General features: G+C 36.2%; 1 protein-coding gene across 15 annotated transcripts in view; it reads left to right on the top strand.

The window, feature by feature from the left end:
- The window catches only part of TENM3 (teneurin transmembrane protein 3), a 602,365-nt gene that overhangs the window by 3,686 nt on the left and 577,463 nt on the right, over positions 1-21,216 (top strand). The window lies entirely within an intron of this gene.

Below are 21,216 nucleotides of genomic sequence, written 5' to 3'. Positions count from 1 at the left end.
TTATTTGATAGCCAAATGTCTACTTTGACTTTTAGAACATACTCTCTTTACTTCAATTGAGAATGTGAGCAAAAAATACAGTAATTTGCTATCAAACTTTTACTCTGATCCACACCCAATTATATATCTCTTTGAATTTTCAGTTAAAGCCAGTGTTAATGATAGTCGAGAAGAATTTAACACCCACTCAAAATAAAGAAGTGTACTGAAAAGACAGCATAATAATGTTATGCTACTTAAAAGTTTTAATAACCGAGTCCTAAAAATTATGTCATGTTAGCTTCTTTCAGAACACATTCAAAACCTTATTTTGGAGATAACAGATGTTTTAAGAATCCTGATGGACATTTTGTACTTAAAAAAAACTTGTAAGTTTCAAAACTGATTAATTGTTGTGTCTTATAAAAACTGATTTATTTCATACTTTTTTATATACCAAGCATTACCATTATGAAGCTCTCCTTCTAATTGAGATTAATGTTTCTGAGCAAAGAAGTGGTTTAGAGGGCTGCATTCATTTTGAGTGCTGTTGTAATCAATTTTAGATACAGCATTCCACAGTGGGTCAGTTTGCATCCAAACCTGCCTTATTATGTAGAATTAACTTGTTGGTGATTGATAGTAATACTTCTACATCTTGAGAAGTCATTTGTTTCCAAACAAGTGTGATGGCTTGTATGAGTTTTAAAATATTGCTTCTTATAATTAAAACATCCTTTTGGGGACTTAATTTGAACTTTCTCTAAGAATTGTATAAAGCATGAGGAAGCAATTCATTAATACATATTCAACTGCAATAGCCTTTTTTCTTCCAAATACAATATGCCTCAGGTGTATTTTCTTGTTCGTCAAAGCGCTTTGTGGTCTTTTGGAGTCATAAATGGTAAACATTATACAACTAGGTTATTTCCTTTTTTGTTTATATCAATATTCTAGTTGAGTTTTTCAAGGAATTCTTAGAATTATAGATCCACGTCTTGCACATGCGTTACAACTTTTATTTTATAAGGTGGTAGGTATAATCTTGACAATGAAAGGTAATGCATGTGGAGGTAATTCTTTATCCTCTTTGGAAACCTGGAAAGATGGAGCCTATGATCATCCCTACGACGATGTTTGCGTTTGTACATTAGCTGTGTCTGGTCTCAACTTTATCAGCATTTTATTCTCTTCCGAAAGACCGTGTGAAGATTTTCTTGGACTTTGGTCCACATTGCATTGCTTACTGTGATGTATGCTTATAGTCTCAATAAAATAAAGTATCAAAAGCACAAAATCGAAGATTAATATAGATAACTCTTCTAATATAGCCATCATCTCTAGAATTTTTAAATAAAGATGTGACTGCTTTATAGTGAATATAAAGTTCCCACAGTGCATTGTTTTCTGCTTTCAGAAAAAAAAAAAAAAACTTGGTAGGAAATATGTTTATTATATTTTAATTTTCTTCACTGTAATGATAGATTATGTACACTGAATTAGTGTTGTTCCATTTAAAAACATTCACTAAAAACAGTTCGAAACGCTAAAATAATGTACTTAAAATGCCATTTTCAAAGCATCATCTTAGCCCCCCATTAGAATATAAACTTTCAAAATGCAGAAATATGCTCTAAGATATAGAGCTGTTTCAAACACCAAAACCATAATAGGATTCCTTCATTGGAAGGAATGTTGGTGTGTGTGTGTGTGATTTCGATTAAATAACTCAGGTGACTGGGTAGTTAGAATAGCTATGTAGAATTCCTGTAAAAGATAATAATCTACTGAAACCTCCTTCCTTCTACTTCAGATAAGTTACCGAGCAAATTAATGTCAGTATCCTAGAACGTACTCACAGCCGCATGAATATATGATTGAAACCGTATAATAATAAAAAGGAGTTTTTACTACCCTGTTGACATCCTTGCAGTCTAGAGGTAGCACTAGGGTAGTACTGACTTTTCTAACAAGTTTGGGATAGGTGGCAGTCTTAACTGAGTTCTAAGACTTCAAGGAGGTAGTAGACGGCTTTAATGTTTCTGCAGCATCTGTAGAATACAGCGTACCACATCCCCAAACTATGGTCATCTTCTTTCCTGTGAGTTAAGGAGTGGATGATCACTTATGGAGAGATGGCAGTTTTGAAAATGAAGTGTTTTGAGACAATCAAGTGCCCATATTCACACTTGTATTGTCATATTCAATTATATAAAAGTTCCTGTGAGATGCTCTCTGTTGATAAAGTGATTTCCAGTATGGTGGCATACTTTTTACTTCGATTACAGAAGTTGGGGAGCAGTGGGATGCTGTGATTTGGTTTGCCCAGGGGTGGGGTCATATTATTTAATAATAAGCAGCTATTTTATAACTGGGTCTACTGGGTCTCTGCCTCAAAACCACTGGGAGATACAGAGAGAGAAAGAGGTGGAGAGGGAGAAGTAAAGAAGAGGAAGAGAGAATATGAACATGAAAATCGTTTATAAAGAGTGATGGTTCTTTGAGCATTTTCTGTGTGTAGCAGTGTTTTTGACAGGAAAGGCGATCTATAGGGGGCAAATTTGGTCATTGCAAGTTAATTGGGTAAGTACAGGAGAAAATTAACTTCTAAATTTTTTCACTTTTAAGTATTTGCATTTTAGATCCAAGAATACGAGCATCATTAGTTTTTAAAAATTAATCCAAGAAATTCCAAATATTGTTTATGGTTCTTCATATTGACAGAGAAAAGAAAATGTGTTAACAGTTCTATTTTATAGGTATATTTTCTTTGTATATGGGACTGAACACCAAATTATAATTTTATAATTCTCAGATTTATATAGACTTAAAAACAAACATTCTGATTATTTTAAATGATAATTTAGGAGGTGACTTACAAGGTCACTTTGAAGATAAAGCTCATAATCAATAGATTTTAGTCATTCTGTCATTTCTTCCATTATTAGTTACACTTACCAGAATCTTGTGATAATTCTCTTCAGATTGCCATAATTTAGAAAGAAATAACAGCTTGGTAATGACTCTCTGCCTTCAGCCATAGTCTGAACCACTTCTAAATAGTAGGATGACAAAAAAAGAAAGGAAGGAAGAAAAGGTATTCTTTTATGAGAGTGGATTATTTCATCTCGAGTTCAGTTAAGTTCAACTAATACTTTACAGTTAGAATTGCGGACCCACTATCATTGCGAGGAAGTGAGGTGTCTTTTTGATGACAGGGGCATTTCCGAAGAGAGGTCCTTCCTTCCCCCAGGAAGCTCTAGCATCCCTATTGTGGCCAGCATTTGGCTTCCGTACTAGGGAGCTACCTTAGGAGAGCTAAAATGCTGGGACAGCACGTTGGAAGGTATGTTATGCAGAGACTGAGGAGACAGGACCGGAATTAACGTAATTTACAATGAGAAATGCATGAAGTATTTTAATGGGTTTGCACGAAGCACTTACAAATATGTTAATATTGGGATATGTTTATTTCGGTGATTATGAAAGCGATCCTACTGAAAAGTGTACTTGTTTATTCTCAGTCTACCAAATGCTCTTTTAAAATGTGACATCTATGCTAATACCTTTATCAGAGAATTTGAAATTTGTCAACATGTAGGTGGAAAAAATTGGCAAGGGACTGGTCCTTTTTGCATAGCTCTTTTCAAAAAGAAAAAAAAAAGCTGGCACACGGCTTGTCATTTAAAATAATTATGAAAGCCAGAAGACAGCTGTAAATTTTATTTCCTTCAGAATTTATAATAACTTCCAGCTAAAGAAAACTGTCAGACCTATAGTTCTTGAAGAGCAAACCTGACTTTTTATTTCCTCTGAAGAACAACAGAAAAAAGTCTCTTAAACCTTTTTCTATGTTTATAATAAAAAATGAAATGAATATTTAAAATGTAAACTTTTTCACTTAATTTTGTGTAATGATAAGGATAATAAATGTCGACAAAAACACTGCAAGTCATAACTAATTTAAATAAATACCGAAAGTGATTCACTGTAATATCGAAAAGGAGTAAGAGCTATTGTACACAACCGTATTTTGTCTCTTGATTGTCACAAAAATGAGACATTCTTCCTACAGCAGTCTTGCTGAATTTTATGATAGCATCAATAATAGTTTGGAGGATAACTTGACACAATCAAATTAACGAAAATATTAGTCCTCTTCATGTTCTCTTTAGGAAACATTTCTAGAGAATTAGAAAGCCCTCGAAAATAATCATGCCTTCCAGCAAAAAGATGTTTGTTGCCTTACAAAGCTGTCGATGAATTTGGGTTCAGAAAGGGGTGAAGGTCGAGGAGAACTTCTGCCAGAATGTTATCATTCAAATTAGAACAGACGTGTTCCATCTGTAATATATTTCTAAGTGGATATTTCGATCTTAATTTTCAACCAGTCTTTCTCTGATGACGCTGCTAGCATATTTAACATTTAAAATAAATTTCAGTTTAAACAAAAGTTAAAGTTCTTACTCATAGGTCATGTGTACTGTCAAACCAGAATTAAATCCTCACATTCAGAGTAATTTTTATGCTCCCTTCTAACTTTTTCTTGCCGAAGAGAAATAGAATAGCCTATTCTGCATTTCCTGTGATTGAAAAATTAAATGGAACAAAATTCTCCCTTACCGTTTACTTTTGCCCTAGAGTATACAATCTCTGAATGAGAACCTGGCATTACAAAAAATTTTATAAACAATATTGGCAAGTTAAGTTGATTTGCCAAAAAGATTTCTTTCTTTGTTACTAATTTTAAACATTACATGTGTGGCAGAAAGAAAACTTTTTAAATGTTTTCTCTCTTGTGTTTTGATTGTGGTATTATTTTTTAAATTGTGTTTCAATTTGTATGATATTAGGTGGTATAGTATATGTTTAGTGTTCTACCTTTGAAGGAAAATAATATGGATAATAAGGAGGTAATTTAAAAATTAAATAAATGTAAAATTATCCATATAGGATTTGAAGCACAGTACATTATAGTTAAAAATGCAGTGCCAAACAGAAATCTTCATTTTATATGTTCAAATTCAAATACTGTTTTATTGATGATGTAAATAATTAGATCTCAGTAATTTAAATTATTTACACTTACAGCTTTTATCTTTTACATGGTTCCACCAATCAGAACTTCATATTTTTATTTAAATCGGTATTATGCTCTATAGTCCACAGTTAAGAAATCCAAAAATATTAGTAATCAAAACAAACAGTAATTCCAATATAAGTTTTTAAAGAGCCTAATAGAAATTAAGATGATTAGGTAAATCTGGTGTTCTAGATATCATAGAAACACTAATGAATATCCCCATCTTACATAGTCTAGACACTGGGAGACTATTCATTAATATATATGTATGCAGTATCCACACAGGTCACCAAAAAGTTATTTATTACAAAACTGAAAGATGAATGATGTATTGATATTATTTTCTTTAAGTCAGACAGCAGGAATGCATTTGTAAAATAAAAGTTACATTTTAAGATACATCATTTATTGGTATTCTGGTTTAAAGTTATCTCAATAAAATCCATATTATCTTTCATTTCATTTAAGTATGATGTTAGCAAGTTGAGTCAGCCCTCAGTCAGTAGAGCCATGGCAGAAGTCTAATCTTTTTTACTTCAAGTTTTATATAAAACCTGCACTTTCCAGTGACATACTTCATCTCCACTGTGCAGGTGTTTTCTGAGATTTTGACAAAGGAGAGATCTGAAGGAGAGGACCGAGTGCTTGTTTTAAGAGATGCCATCAGTTAATTCTGTTCACATCATCTGATGAAAGTAGCATTTAAAACAGTATTATACTTCAGATAGGAATTTTAACATATCAAGCTTGGTGAATTTCATATTAAGCTATGAGCAAAGGCTAATTTCGAATTACTTAAAACAAATCATTAATGTATCACGTATTTCATTTAAATGTGATATAAGGTATATGAATTGGTAGTGTAATTACCACTTGAGCTTTGAAAAGGCTGTAATTCACATTAAAAATTTTAAATGTTGAAGAAAGCAAAGTACTAGTAATTCTCAGTCTTGGAAATTGTTATCAATGTAAGCCTTCTAGGGACTGCATTATTTTTTTGTTACCTTGCTTTTACCTTTTTTAAAAAAAAATTGTACCTTCTGTGGTATTATCACTTAATTTTAAGTCTGAAACATAAACATTTGACTTAGGAATAGATGTCAATTATTAGTACACATTATGTATTTTTTTTTCCCAAAGGAAAGTTTCTCAAGGCTTTCTGGGTGAGGTTCTGGTTCTTTTAGGATTAAGAAGCACTGGTATAAATGGCTAATTTTGGTAGAAGAGTGTTACATAGTTTTTAAGTCCTCCTTATTACTTTTAAAAGAATATCCCATCAGGAATAGGAAGCTTTGTGGATAAGCTGCCACTCTTTGATGAAGGATTATGCATTCTCCCCTAAATCTGTGATCCCAGAATGTGTTACACAATGGTTTTATCAAGTAGCACTGGACTAGCTTGGCCATCATTTCATTTCCTTGAATAAGTTAATTGCTTCCTTTCCTAAATCTAATATTTATGTAGAATTTTAGTCTAAATATACATTCTAGGCATTAATAGATCCAACTCCTAAAATCCAGAGGTTAATAATTTGATGCAAGATAATGAAGCCAGAAAAGTTGGGAAGGGTGCTTTTACATTTATGCCAAATGACAAGTGAATTGATTATTGTGAGGTACCCAGTCACTTAAGTGGTTTGCCTCCTCAGTCCAGTCTGCAGGGTCCGTGACCTGATTGAAGTTCCTTGTAAGCTTTTCCCATGTTAGTGATATTCAAAGCAACTTGAGACAGAAATAACAGCGTATAAAAATGAAGCCATCACATATTATTAGTTAATTTTCTCTGAACATGTATGCAAAAAGTGAGCATATCATAGCATGCTTTGGTTATGGGTTAAAAAAAAAGAATGACTATTTTGTTATGTGATTATATTCCCATTAGCATGAATAATTTCATGCAGAGCATTAAAAGTATGATAAAAAATGTGTCATATTTTAGGAAGATTTTTTTTTTAGTAAAAGAAATATATTAAAAATGGAATGGTCAATTCAGCCTATTAAATAATCAAGTATCAAATATTGGTTAATTAAGACACTAACTGTAGGATGCAGTGATGCCACATAAAGCATAATTTATTAGAAAATTAGTGTTCCTTAATAAATGGGTTCTTATTTCTGAGCCTACTAGCTTTTAAAAGTTTTTTAAAAAAGATGGCAAAGTTTACTATAAAAATTGCAGAGTGCGGAAGTAAGTAAATTTTTTTGCAATTTAAATAATTCTAGTTTTTGTATACTTATTCATTGAATCATACTATGTAAACTTCAGAAGATGACTCTATAATGTTAATATTACTGTTCTGAGTTATTAGCCTCCTAAACTTTGATACATGCATAAATATATATATCCATTGCGGAAGACATATGAATCTAAAAAAATGGTTTTATTTTTAAATATTATATAGAACATATTTATGAAAAGCTATTTAAAAAATATCACTTTTAATGATCACCTTAATAAAACAATTGATTATGTAAACCTTCATAAAAGATTCTAGGCTTTTATAATTGGTATAAATATGAGGTTAAAAAATAAACAGTACTATTTGGAAACTAGCTAGATGTAACCAAGTTTCAAATACTTCATAAGATTTTTAGAAGAATTTAATTAATAGCTTAAAATATTTTATGTAGATATTTGTCCAGATTTCCAATTTGTTATTTTTAGGAAAACACAGGGTTTAATACACTGCAAAATAATTGGTTGAAAAACATTTGTCATCTTGTTTCCTGTTTTTAATTTTTAGAATATATGTGTTTTAATTTCACATGTAAAAGTAATACAGATTAAGGATTTTGAGGAGCAGGGGCTTTTTTTTTTTCTATTTTTCATCAGCTCTGTAGCTGAACCCTTACAATCTCTTTCTTCATTATTCTAAGCCACTATCAGATTCTAATCTTTGCTGTGTCCACAGCTGTTTGAGGATTTTTTTTTTTTTGCAAATGTAATTACAAATACATGTGTTTTGTGCACCTCATTTCCTATAAATGCTTATAAAGGAAGATGAAAGGGCAGAGGACGGGCTGCTTACAGGTGCATGGGTGATTCTATTTGTTTTCAAATTGTTATGTCAGTGGTTATGAGGAAGAATTGCAAAGATGGAAACCCAGCAACTTTAGCTTCAGTGATGTTTGGCAATAAAAATCACTGAAAATTTAATAATTTCTCTACAACGAGTACCTTTTTATGGAGTTAAGTACCACCGAATCAAGTGGTTTCCATATTTCTTTGGGTCACGTGTCTACAGTGATGGTCATAATTTAAACTCTAAGCAAAATATGATAGTTTTTTTTTCACTTCTTAAAAACCCATTAGAAGATGACATTGTAGAGAGAGATTTATTAATCCCTCGCATTTATTTGGATGTGCCAAATTGGAGAATGATTGATGTCACATGGGCACTTAACAAATGTACAGTGATATAACCCTGAAGAAATTAGAGTGCTTTCTGGAGAAAATTCAACGTATTTGCTTGCATTAATATTATTTATAGAACAAAATTGGAAACTAGCTATATATAAACCCTAAGAAATGTGAAGTGTGTCAACTTTTAAGGACAACCTGTCTTCATTATTTATAATATCTCTCTTTTGTACTATCGGGATGTTTCCATCTCTGTGGATGGTGGGATTGGCTCTCTCTAGGAATAAGTAAAGGTACTTTCTGTGATTAGAAAAATGTAGAAGATGACTGAGTTCAATACTTACTACTTTTAGGAAGGTGTCAAAGATATTGCAAAGAAACACAATTATTTTTGTTTTCCTCTCATTTGAGATTCTAGAGAATATCTGTTGCCTGATAAAAATTCTTTGGAGAACAGGGCGGGCAGGATGAGGAGTGGGATAAATCAGGCTTCATTTGAAAAAGATAGCAAAATGGTCTGCCACTTTTCATGTAAGCGTCTTGATTGGGGAAGAAGGTCTTCAAAATGAAAAGCAAAAATAGGAAAAAGTGCTTTAGTTTCCAGAAAGCTTTTGGGAGTTGTTCAGGGGAGGAAATGTACTGCTTACCCATCAAAACTTGAAAATTTTCCCCTTTTATATTTAATATAATAGAAATTAATAGTGAACTGCTGCCAGTGAACCTATAAAAATCACGAGGCTGTGCAGATGTAGTAAAGGTCTGCCCTGATTTGAACGTCCATCTTTATTTTTAACGTGTGCCTCACTTCCACAGGCATTTTTCCCTCTCCCGATTCATTTAAATCAAACCCCAAGTGTTTTGTCAGTGTTCTGTGTCCAAGTGACTGTGTCCTGGGGAAGATTAGAAGAAACAAGACATGATCTCAGACCCCTAGGAAGTTTTCACTTCTAGCTGAGGCATGATGTAAGAGATAACAGACAGTTATTAAGGTTATTAAGAAAGCTGAAAGAGGTATTGGAAGAATTACTGCTTTGGGCACATCGTACTCTAATAGCCCATGGGTCTTTGAAATGGCAGAGAACTGAAGGGAGTACAGCATCTAAGGCTTTCAGCACACAGCTTTCCTGCAGCCTACAGACATTAGCAGAGCCTTGAAACTCCATGGACGTTGGGAAGGACACGAGGCAGTAACTACTGAAAAACAACAGAAGTGCCCTGGGGTTCACAAGGGTTTAAAAGGATAGACAGCCGAGTGAATCAGAACATGGGCCTAACACTTCTCCACACAGGCATGGCCGTAGACATCCATCAAGAAGGATCATGAAGAGCCACGGACCTGGGAAGAACAGAGAGTGGCCATTTGCCTCCTTCCCTGTGGAATAACTTGGCAATGTTCGTTGCAGGCTTACCCACAAAAGTGCTGCGAAGGCAGAGACCCTTCTCTCCCTCTCTCTCTCTCGTTCTCAGCACAGCTAGTTTCGAGCACAGTGCCTGGCCCATCGGTAAACAAGCGACGTGGGAATGAAATCTTCCCTCCCTGCATGTCAGTGTCAAGTGTCCTCGCTAAAGAATAACTCCTCCCTACAAAAGCTTTGTGGTCTCTAGACTTAGGTCGTCCCCTAGGACCACTAAAATTCTCAAAGTGTATATTCTGTTATTTTAAGATTGCCTGTGATTCATGTTAAGTGTGTAGTACCAACAATAAGTTGTTGGCATTCAAATGAGAACAAAAGATACCACGGTAGAGGATAGATCTCTGAAAAAAATTAACCGTCGACACGGACAGGTGAGGGGATGCCGAGACAGGGAAACCGAATGAGCAACAGAAATCAAGCACAGCGAGCCCAGATTAGCGAACAGGTGATGACAATGCGGGCAGGTAAAGGGGATGAATGGAATTGGCCATTGTTAGTTGCGTATGGCATTTGCGCTTCTACACAGATACACGTTCTTTCCTATTTCCTAAAATATGTAGTTCTCTTTGTCTTTCATTTTTCCACTTTTGAAAGAGACATGCACACAGAGAAATGTTTCCATACCATTAGAAAAGCAGCAGAGCGTGTTTGATAATAAATAGCGTTGGCATTGCCTCAGAAACGGAGACACGGGGTGACGGGAACCGGGCACGGAAGGACACACGCTTCGCCCAAAAGGAGACACCACGTCACACCTCTAGACTGGTTGTTACCATGTGGGGGTGAAACAGTGTAGCCAGATTGCAAGAATTTTCAAGAAATGCCAGAATATGAATTATGTGAAATTTCTAGATTTTGAAATGTTGGCTCATTAAAAAAAAAAAAAAAAAGGCAACGCACAAAACACACAGATAAAACAAAACACGTCTGCAGGCTGCGTTTGGCAGTTGGGCCCCCAGTTTGCAACCTGTGATGTAGATGCAGAGATCTGCATGATGTCTTTGGGAGATCGTGGGTGAGCAGCAGGAATGGAGCAGAGGATCCCCCATAGAAAAATCTGTGATGAGCTTGGAGAGAGAGCTTGGGCCCAGATTGTGGATTATCTTAAATGTCATCCTCTTCTACCCATTTTTGAGGGAAAAAAATGTTTGCAGTTTGTGGTACACTTTTTCCAGCTTTGAAACAGAAACTCAGGTTGCCAGCAAGCCTTCTAGAAGCATTATTCGTGCTAAGTCAGGAAAGGGTTAAGTGACAGTAGCAGTTACAACCCATACTCTTGACCTTTCACTCAGATCCTTCAGATCCTTCTCTCCCAGTCCCCCGTCTTCCGCCCACCAGGGACTGAATGTACGATGAGCAAGCTGTAGCTAATCTCGTTTTCTACTAGCATTTGAATATTACCTGAATCCAGATGCTAAATTCTATAGGAGAGGAAAATCCAAAGTTAAAGATGACATATTGGATTAGGTCATACCCATTACATTAATTGAATAAAAAAGAACACTTTAATTCTAGAGAGGAATTTAACTAGAGAAGGCTGCTCTAATCGCATTTCTGTCATTTATTTCCTGTGTGACCTTGGGTAAAGCCACCCTGTCTCTGAGCCTCAGTTCCTTATCTGAACAACGGATGGCTAATAATGGTTGGTGGCATTGCTACCTATTGTCGAGAGCCTGGTACTGAGCCCTGCACACTGTAGATACCACGGTGCATACAAAAATCGGGGTTGTTGACATACCCACTTGAGGGGTAGGTGAGAAGATGAAATGAGCTGAAGCACAGAGAGGGATCACGTGGTGTGTCCGGTGTGTCGTGAGACGTCCTATGTGCACGGAAGAGAGTAGGGGACGCTTACCCAGCAGCGAGACCACTGCAATATCAGCTCTCCGAATTAGCCAAGAAGAACCAAACAGGAGTGACAGAGCTTCTTCTCTTTACTTGGGCTGTCACCTTAGAAGATCTCTCTTAATTAATGGACAGTTTTTAACAACATTCATTCTCTGGCTTGCCACGATACTGATTAGAAGTGCTAAGTTCAGGGGGAGGAGGAGTGGAGATACCCTGCTCAGGTGCGGGCTGCGGACAGCCAGCAAAGTAACGGCGCGCAAGGGCCCATCGGAGAGCAGCGTGCGCAAGAGCGCTGATGAGAGTCGTGAACGCTCATCGTGATGGTACAGAGTCACTTGAAGAGGAAGAGAGGGCAATGTCTGTGATATTTTACAAACATTTATAGGAAAAGGATGAAAAGATTTTTGACATTTCAAGGAGAATAAGACTTACCTCTAAAAATTTATTCGAAGACACATTCTTTAATGATGTCAGATAACTGGACTATTTTGTGTGTGGGGGGCGAACCCGTTTTGACAGGGTCAGCATTTTAAGTATATTCTGGTTCGTATTTTTAAAATGAAAGTAGGGGTGCCTGGGTGGCTCAGTCGTTAAGCTCCTGCCTTCCGCTCAGGTCATGATCCCAAGGTCCTGGGATCGATTCCCACATTGAGCTCCCTGCTCAGCGGGAAGCCTGCTTCTCCCTCTCCCACTCCCCCTGCTTGTGTTCCCTCTCTTGCTGTGTCTTTCTCTGTCAAATAAATAAAATCTTTAAAAAAAATTAAAAAGAAAAAAAGAAAATAGTCATTTTTTCCATGGCTGTTGGAATTATATATGTATATAAAAATATCCATAAAAGAATAATAAATAGCATTAATTAAATAATATGATATAAATATAAAAAAATAAAAATAAGCTATATAGATATGCATTATATATTTATAAATTATTTTCTATATTATATATAAATTGTAATATTTAGAGATGCCAGGAAACTTCTCATGGAAATTTTGTGCTCAAATTTAAAACATATATTTAAAACCTATTGATATATTAAGTAGAAATAATTACAAAACAAACCGGAGTGTAGTGAAAAATGTTTCCGTTTAATTAACAGAATTACTTAGCATTTGGATATATCTTGTTTGTTTCTTTCAAAAAGATAGGATACAAAACATATCCACTAGCATATTAGTTAGCCCAGTGGATTTCTCAATGTTTTGCTGAAAAGCAAATTTTAAACATTTGTCTGAAATGTTCGTTGGCTGCAACGGAAGGTGGCCGCCTGTGTTCTTTTTTAGCTCTGATGTCTTTATTACATTATCATTTATAAAGCATCTGTTTTGAGTCTAACATTGGTTTAGGCTTTGTGAGGAAGGGATGCAAAAATAAAGAGGATGTATATTTTAGAAGCCCCAAAGAAACAGGCGCTAATTAGACAGGAGTACTAACAACTCAGAGCTAGAATGAAATCTGAAGATGTCACGCAAACTGTCCACCCCACAGGAACTCAAGGAAGAGAGAGGGACGTGTAGGGTGGGAGCCGTTCTCTAGCACTTCAACTTCATCATTTCCAGGACAATATTCTTGGCGGCTTTTCTTTCAGGCTGGAGGACTACAGCTGCCCCTTCAGTATCCACACCACCATCCTCTTTGATCACACAAGGTAGAAGTCTAATAGCCATCTTCAAGATGATCCCATTGCTCCCTACTTACGTCTGACCCGTCCTCAGATCCTGCTGATTCTCCCTTTGCTGAGTTTCAGTGCGCTGTTCCTTGCCATCCTCACTGCCAGTTTCCTACTCTGGGCTCTCATCATCCCTCATCTTCATTACGAATGATGTCTTCTAACTGGGCTTCCTGCCACCCAACTCACATCTCTCCCATCCATTTTTCTAGATTGCCCCCAGGGAATATTCTTCCTAATGTCCTGATCTGGTCATGTCACTGGCTCATGAACTCACAGTGGCTCTCTTTTTTCTGTAGGGTGAAGCCCAAACTCCTTAGCGTGGCCGTCGGGGTATATTCTTCATGGTCTAGCCAAGACCCTGTGAAGCCCACCTCCCAGTGGGGTTCTCGTGCACAGCATGCTTTTACACAGGTTGATATGCTGGCTAGTTCCCCATGCACCAGACAAGCCTTCCCATCTCTGTGCCAGGTTAAATATTCTCTGTGAAATTGTTCTTGATTTTCTCAGTAGAATTAATTGTTCATCTCTCTCTCTCTCTCTCTCCTATACTGTTATCATAGTATATGTCCACCTATATATCATTTAGCTCATTCTGCATTGTCTTCTAGTTCAATAGAATGAAAATGTTCCAGGAGTAGGAAGGAATTTAAAAGATCATACAGGTGAAGCACCTGATTTTAAAATGGGACGAAACTGAGGCTGGGATAAATAAGGAGCCATACCCAGTGTGTACTGCCAGTCGTCCTTGCCTTTGACTTCAGTAGCATCCCCTGAGAAGCTCGAGCTTCCCTTTGCTCTGTGGCACGCTGCTCCCTGCATCTTAGCAAGTCTCTCTTTACTGCATTGGTGTCTTGTCCTCTTCTAGTTGGTCTGCATATACTGGAGTTCCTCAGAAATTAGCCCTTAGACATTTAGCCGTCCTCGTTGTGGCCGCTCTCCCAACCCTGTGATGTCAGAGATTCCCAGGGCTTCAGTGATCCCCTGTAGGCAGACAGTTCACAGATATTCTACTCTAAAGCTCTCCTCTTAACTCAAGATCTACATATCTGGGGTGTGGGGGGCTTATAATCTGTCATCCAAATGAGGCTTGGAGTGAAAGTGGGCACCAAATGTCAGGAAGCCAGGACAACTGGTATGAACTGTCCTGGGCCAACAGATCCCTGTGGTTCCCGTAGGTACATTGAACCATCTGACATACACTCTTGGATTTCACTAATGCTCCTAACACAAACATTTGATGTGAACTTGTGATCTTTCGCTGAAAACCTCAGCCTCTCCGGGTGGGCTCAGACTCAGTGAATGACATGAGTATCCATCAAGTCATCAAAGAAATCTTGACTGCATCTTTGGCTGTTTCTTTTATCCCATCCCATATATCACAATACCTAGTTTACTTTTTTTTTTTTTTTACTTTCTGAATACCTCTTTGAAACCATATACATTTTTTTGTCTCCACCACTGCCACGTAAATCCAAGTGCCCATGACATTTGGACTGGACTACCGCATTAGCTTTCTAATTGATCCTCTGGCATTCGATCTGGACCTCTCTCCAACTCACTCTCCGCATCCCAGCCAGAGTGATTATTCAAGCATGCAAAAGGATCATATCATTCCTTGTTTAACACAATACATAATACAAAACCCCTTTTACATCTTCCTTTTACACTTCACTGTAAAGCCCATAAAGCTGGGGACCTTGTTGGCTTTGCCCCCCTTCGCTTTATCGGTAACGTGCATAGTACCTTATACATAGTCCTTTATAAATACCAAATGAATGAAAGATCCAGGACTCTAAAACCTGACTTCAGACTACTAATTCTAGAGTCTCTATATTCTTTTTTTCTCCAAAAGCTTTTAACCATCTGAACGTGGAGGCTATGCCATTCTATTATTTACTGTTCTCTTCTTTCTCATTTTGGAAAGCAGGATATCCCCATCTACACTTTGTTTATTCAGTACTTTTCAACCACAACTACACTTTAGAATCACCTATCTCAAAAAATACCAATGCCAGGATTTCATCCCAAACTAGTTAATTCAGAATCTCTGGGGTTAGGGCCTGGTCATAATCTGTAACTTTAAAAAGCCTCCCAGGGGTTTCCAACACATAGTCAGGGTTGAGAAACCAGTGCTTTGAACCTAACTATCTTTCAGATGCCATCTCAAACACCATCTCCTCCAGGGAAACTCAGAGATGGCTCATTTTTTTTTCTTAGAACTTAGTAGTGTGCAGTGAAGCAATGATAAGGTCAAGACTTATTTCATTATTTTAGGATTTCCATTCATATGTTGAAGGCCCATTAGGGCTGAGATTGTACATTATATTCAGAAAGTTGCCAAGGCTTGAGAAGTTACTTGGTACTACCCTTTGATCCAACTGATGACTGCTTGTCACGTGGCAAAGACTTACAGGTAAAGAGCCAACATCAGCCTTCTGATTTGTGACTGCCTCTACCATCGGACAGAGCAAATTTTTCTTATCTGTCCCATCTCATTCCTGCCCCTCTACTGGGCTCTCTTGAGTCACGTGATCAGCTGAGGCATAGATGCACTTGCTCTTTTTTTTTTAAGATTTTATTTATTTGACAGAAAGAGAGAGAGAGACAGAGAGACAGAGAGAGAGAGAACAATCAGGGGGAGTGGCAGAGGGAGAGGGAGAAGTGGGCTCCCCGCAGAGCAGGGAGCCTGATGCGGGGCTCGATCCCAGGACTCTGGGATCATGACCTGAGCCGGAGGCAGACGCTTAACCTACTAAGCCCCCCAAGCGCCCTCACATGCTCTGTCTTTAGGTAGGAGGAGCAGGGACAGATGTCTTCTTATAGGACTTAGATAACCCACTTTCCATCAAAAGCTCTGAGGCTTTTAGGAAGTGTTCATCCCGCTGCTACATCTTCCCTAAAGTTTTTATCCCATTGTTGTAGATGCAGCAAACTGATCGAAACTAAAATGCACACTCGGTAACTTCTTCTTGCTCTCAGTCTGTGGGGTGGGGCCGCGGCGGGTGTAAAAGCACCTTCTTAAATGTATGCATGTGTTTGTTGACCCAGGTACTCCACTGTCCCCTTAGTAAAGATCACCAAATTTTAGTGTAGTTGCTTTGCAAGGGTATTTCTCCACAGGCTTGGGAAAACAGGAGGTTCTAAAACAGTTTCTTCAGGCAGTTGTAGCTTTCCACGGGAAACTAAAAAGGCAGACAACATCACATACACCTTTTTATAAGTCACTCTTGGGCGCTTCAGCACTGATGCTGTAACTAAGGGCAGAGGGAAGCGGCACTGACCCACGCCCCTCACCCTGCTTCTGCGCTGACATGGAGGGAGGATGACACCCCCGAGTCCAGCCTTTCACGGGAATCTTGGAATATCCTTTTTAGTGGTGTCATAGGCTGGAAGAGATTTTGCCATCATTTTGTGGCTGCCAGGGGAATCTCTGTGGCACTTCCCCCCCAAACCACAAAACATTCAACAGAAATGCCTAGAGTATGGGAGTAATACCTTTGAGTAGTTTTATAATGGACTTTGACATTTATTTCTAATCAAATTTCTGCTACCCTTTTAAAAAAAAAAATCCAGATATTTACTCCTGTGTGATTATTTAGTGTAATTGTTAAATTCTCATTTCTTGAAGACTGAGAAAATCGCATAAAGGTAAAGAGAAAGAGCAAACTATGTTCTAACTTCAGCTAAATTTGTTTTGTGGATGTTATTCGGTGTTGGAATTAAAATGGGGTTCAAATGTGGATTTCGGTGTGCTCTATGGTTGACTGGATCCCAAGAAAGCCACGTGTACTTGGAGTTCAGTATTTATGTAAAACCACTACGATAACATCTCACTCTGCAATCTTTGCTGGGGCTCAAGCTGACTGACTACAATGGCTGGCATTTTCACTGTTCTCACACTTACAAAAATAAAATTAGGAAGCAGGAGAGGATACAGAAAGACATCTGGTAGTACAAAATGAAGACATTTATCAGAAAGGATGCCTTTTTTTCCTTTTAAAAACTACAAAAAGTTTGTTTCATCCAATTATGCTTCAAAATGTAAGTTTCACATAATTAGAAAGTCGAATGAGTAGCAGGGTTGAAATAAATATTTTCCTTTGTATTAAATCAGAGCTTAACTTCCTTTTTCTGTTAAATATCTTGCTGCAATACATGGATTATCCTAATTCACAATCTAAGTGTATAATTAGATTCAGGAAGTGTATCAGTGGTAGAATTTGATCAAGAATGGGAGTGACACACTGAGGAAAAAAGAACTCTGGGGTTTACCTGAGTCTTTCAAAGAAATGACTTGTTACTTCCCTTGTGCAGCCACTCTTGTTCTATGAGAGAGGACATCAGTCATGGCAATAAGTTTGGATATTATTATAATGGTATGTAGGACAAGGAACAAGCTTGAATTTCCACTGATGTTGTTATGCCTCTCAGCTAGAGATTACAGTTAGACTTACAAATTAGACAAGATTCAGAAGCTGCACGTGAAACTGACTACATCATCTTCCAGCTCTCTTTCAGTATCCATGAATGTCTCTGTTGTTAACATATTGTAACTAACCAAGAAAAAAAAAGGTCATCTTCAAAAAGTCATTATAGTGTATGTAAAATATAACTTTACAGGCAATGCGGATTATATGGGTAAGCGTGTGCTCTGATTTTGGTAATTTGTGTGAAATTTTCTTCTCTACACTGATTCCTCTTTTATTGCTGCTAATCAATCAGCCTATTTTATCTTTTCATTTATGTGGGCCACTCTTCATTTACTACATGTTCTGAAAAAAGAACATACTATGTATCATTATTAATTGTATTTGCCCAATTTTTTCAGAACATTTATTTATATGTATATTTATAGGCTTAAAATTATTCATAAAGTCCATAGTGATTAGAGTTTAAAAACGAGAATTATATGGGGGGGGCTGTGTGTGTGTGTGTGTGTGTGTGTACTTTTGTGTTGATGAATATCATCTCCAAAGATCTGTACATTTGACTGCCATTAATCAACACTTCTTGAAAATTAGATTAGATTAATTCATAAATCAAGTGATTTTGAAGCCTGCAGTCTAGCTAGTTAGGTTGGTTAATTCTGCTCTCTTAGATAGATTAACTGAGCACAAGAGTCACAGGGCAGCATTTCCAGAAACCCTGCTGACTTTACCATCATTTTGGAACACTTATTGTAAAGATCATTTTAAACTCTAATGGAAGAGACACCAGGATTCTCCCAAAAAGTCAAGTAAAAATCTGCACCAGGAATAAAAAAAGCCTCTTGAGGCAGATTGAATTCTTCTGAAGAGAAAAATATATAATTTACTACCATCTAAAATATTAATGAAGATATATGTGAGGGGCTTTTTAGAGGAGGATTTATCTTATATTATGAGGAAGTGCTGTGCATTTAAAATCTTTCTCTTGCCCCAATCAATTTCCAGTAATAATGAAAAACTTTTGATCCTTGACCATTGTGTTTATCAAATACGTAGTGTGAACTCTCTCTACTGGAATTACAACTTCCGGTGTAATTTACACTAGCGTTTGTTAACAGCAAAAGACCTCTCCATTGGGGTTTAAGAATATTTAATCCTTTAAAGCTGACATATATAACATGTAGCTATGTCAGCTACAGCTGTTTCTAAACATCAGTAACAAAATTATAGACAGGTTTTGAAGCTTCTGTGGTGGGAATGAATACATCTGAGGATTCAACTTGCTGACAGTGTTTATGTAATTTAATCTTACCATCTGGTAGAAAGTAAACATTTTTTATAAAATTAAAGTTTATAAAGTGAATCTCTTATACTTTCCAATTGTTGCAAATGATAAATTCAAATGTAGTTTCATGAAAAATAAATGGAGATTCTGTATCCACCATTTCGAGATGAATACCGATGAATACCGGCTGCAGTTGGTGTTGCAGCTGAATCCGCATTAGCTCCTTTTACAGTCAACAATTGGGTACTTTCATCTCAACTAAAGATTCTGCATTTCACGCTTCTTGCATTCCTCTAAGATAACATGCATGTTTTTATTTCTATCTTACACAAAAGAAACCAAGACTCAGCCGTGTTGTATGTCAGTAATCTCAGAATCAGTGATGTCACAACTATAATGCGTGTCTGACCTGAAATAAATGATTCCTTCTTTTCATTTTTCCATAACATAATAACCTTTGTATATTGTGCATTTAGCTATTATGTAAATTATTTGGCATAATCAAGTGTGTTCACTTTGCAGGTAGCACCTTTCCCTTTTCCTTAGAAGTCGGCAAATTAGTACATTTGTGAAACTGACAAATTAGTCTACAAGTCCTGCCAAGTTCAAACTTTATAAATCTGACCTGGACATTTTACTTGAAATAAATAGGCAGGCTGCTAGACTCTTGTGTTTATAGTTGTGCCCTGTGTTAAATTGGAAGTCTATGCTCTATGTTGATGTAATAAAATTTAATTAGTTGTAAGTCAGGTTTTGGTTTAGTGGTAATTAGTTTAGTGTATAATTATTACGTCTAATAGCAGTCTGAAATCTGCAAGTATTTTGATCTTTTTCCAAGTTAAAAAAAACCTGTAAGATTTATAACAGAAATAGCAATAATAAAATCACATTAGCTAATTTCGTTAGACGAATTATGGAAAATGTTAAGTGGCAAAGTAAAATTTCAGTGATGATGTACATGTGTCATGTTGAGCTAGTACATAAAATATATTAAAGTGGGTTTTTTTCTAATTAAATTTAAGGCAATCTAATGAGACTTCTGATGTTTCTTACTTTTTAAAATGTACTGTCTATAATTTGCATAACAAAATTCAGTGTTATTCATGTAAAAGCTATAGTAGAATGATCATCAGGCTCAACAAACCCATTATAAATTAAAAAAAACTTGAAAATTACCTTTAATTCATTGAGTTGGTAAAAAGTGTCTAGAAAATTTTACATATAAGTATTGCCTACTTTCAACACGATGCAAAGTACTTTTCAGCCAACAATACAACAGTGCAAAAATATGCAATATAAATAAACCTACACAACTTGTTAAATTGGTGAACTTAATAAATTTTAAAATGTAATGTCTCTCTGTGTTACGTAGATACTATTCTGTTTAAGTAGTCTATCAGAGTCCTGGACTAAATTGGGGACTGATGACATTTATTTGGGGCATTTTTGTACTTCTTTCAATCCCTTTCCCTAATGGGAACCTTCTTTCTTGTATGAGCCAAGTGCTATCCCACTTCTGTTTTCCAAATTATATTTAGCAGCTTTTTTTATTTTCCGCAAAGTTATTGTTACTTTTAATTTAAAATTTACAACCCAGATAGATCTGTTGTAAATCACAACACAGTTCAGTACCAACTGTTTTCCACATCAAAGATCATGTTTCTCATCATTTGTCTGTTTCACTTTAAAGCATTTTAAAAAATGAAAAATTTAATAAATAGTGTGTATTGTAAATAGTGAAGTCTTAGTAAAAGCATGCGAGTTGGTATCACATGGCTATTAAATAGTTTAAAATGAATTTTTGTAGCTTACTGATTTTTATGAGCAGAACTTAGGCTTACTACAAATATACAGAAAACATTAAAATTTGCTATTTCTTTGATAATTTTCTGTCATTCTACTTTATTAGCAAAGGGTCTACTTTGACTTCAAAAGAGGTCTTATGATCATTTCCATTTGGCAAGGAGAAAGAAATGATTTGAAATAAAATATTCATGAACTGACATAATTAAAAATATTAACAGAGACATCTGAATTGACTTTTATAGTATACCATTATAAATATTTATTTAGACCTTTGTGAATGTCTGTCATGATATATGCCTTTTACATAGGATATCATTTCAGTTTTTTTAAAAATATGAATTTAT

This window comes from Halichoerus grypus, chromosome 3 (assembly GCF_964656455.1).
Source record: "Halichoerus grypus chromosome 3, mHalGry1.hap1.1, whole genome shotgun sequence".
Classification (NCBI taxonomy): domain Eukaryota; kingdom Metazoa; phylum Chordata; class Mammalia; order Carnivora; family Phocidae; genus Halichoerus; species Halichoerus grypus.
Note: the sequence above shows the minus strand (reverse complement) of the source record. Positions and strands in the feature narration are given on the sequence as shown.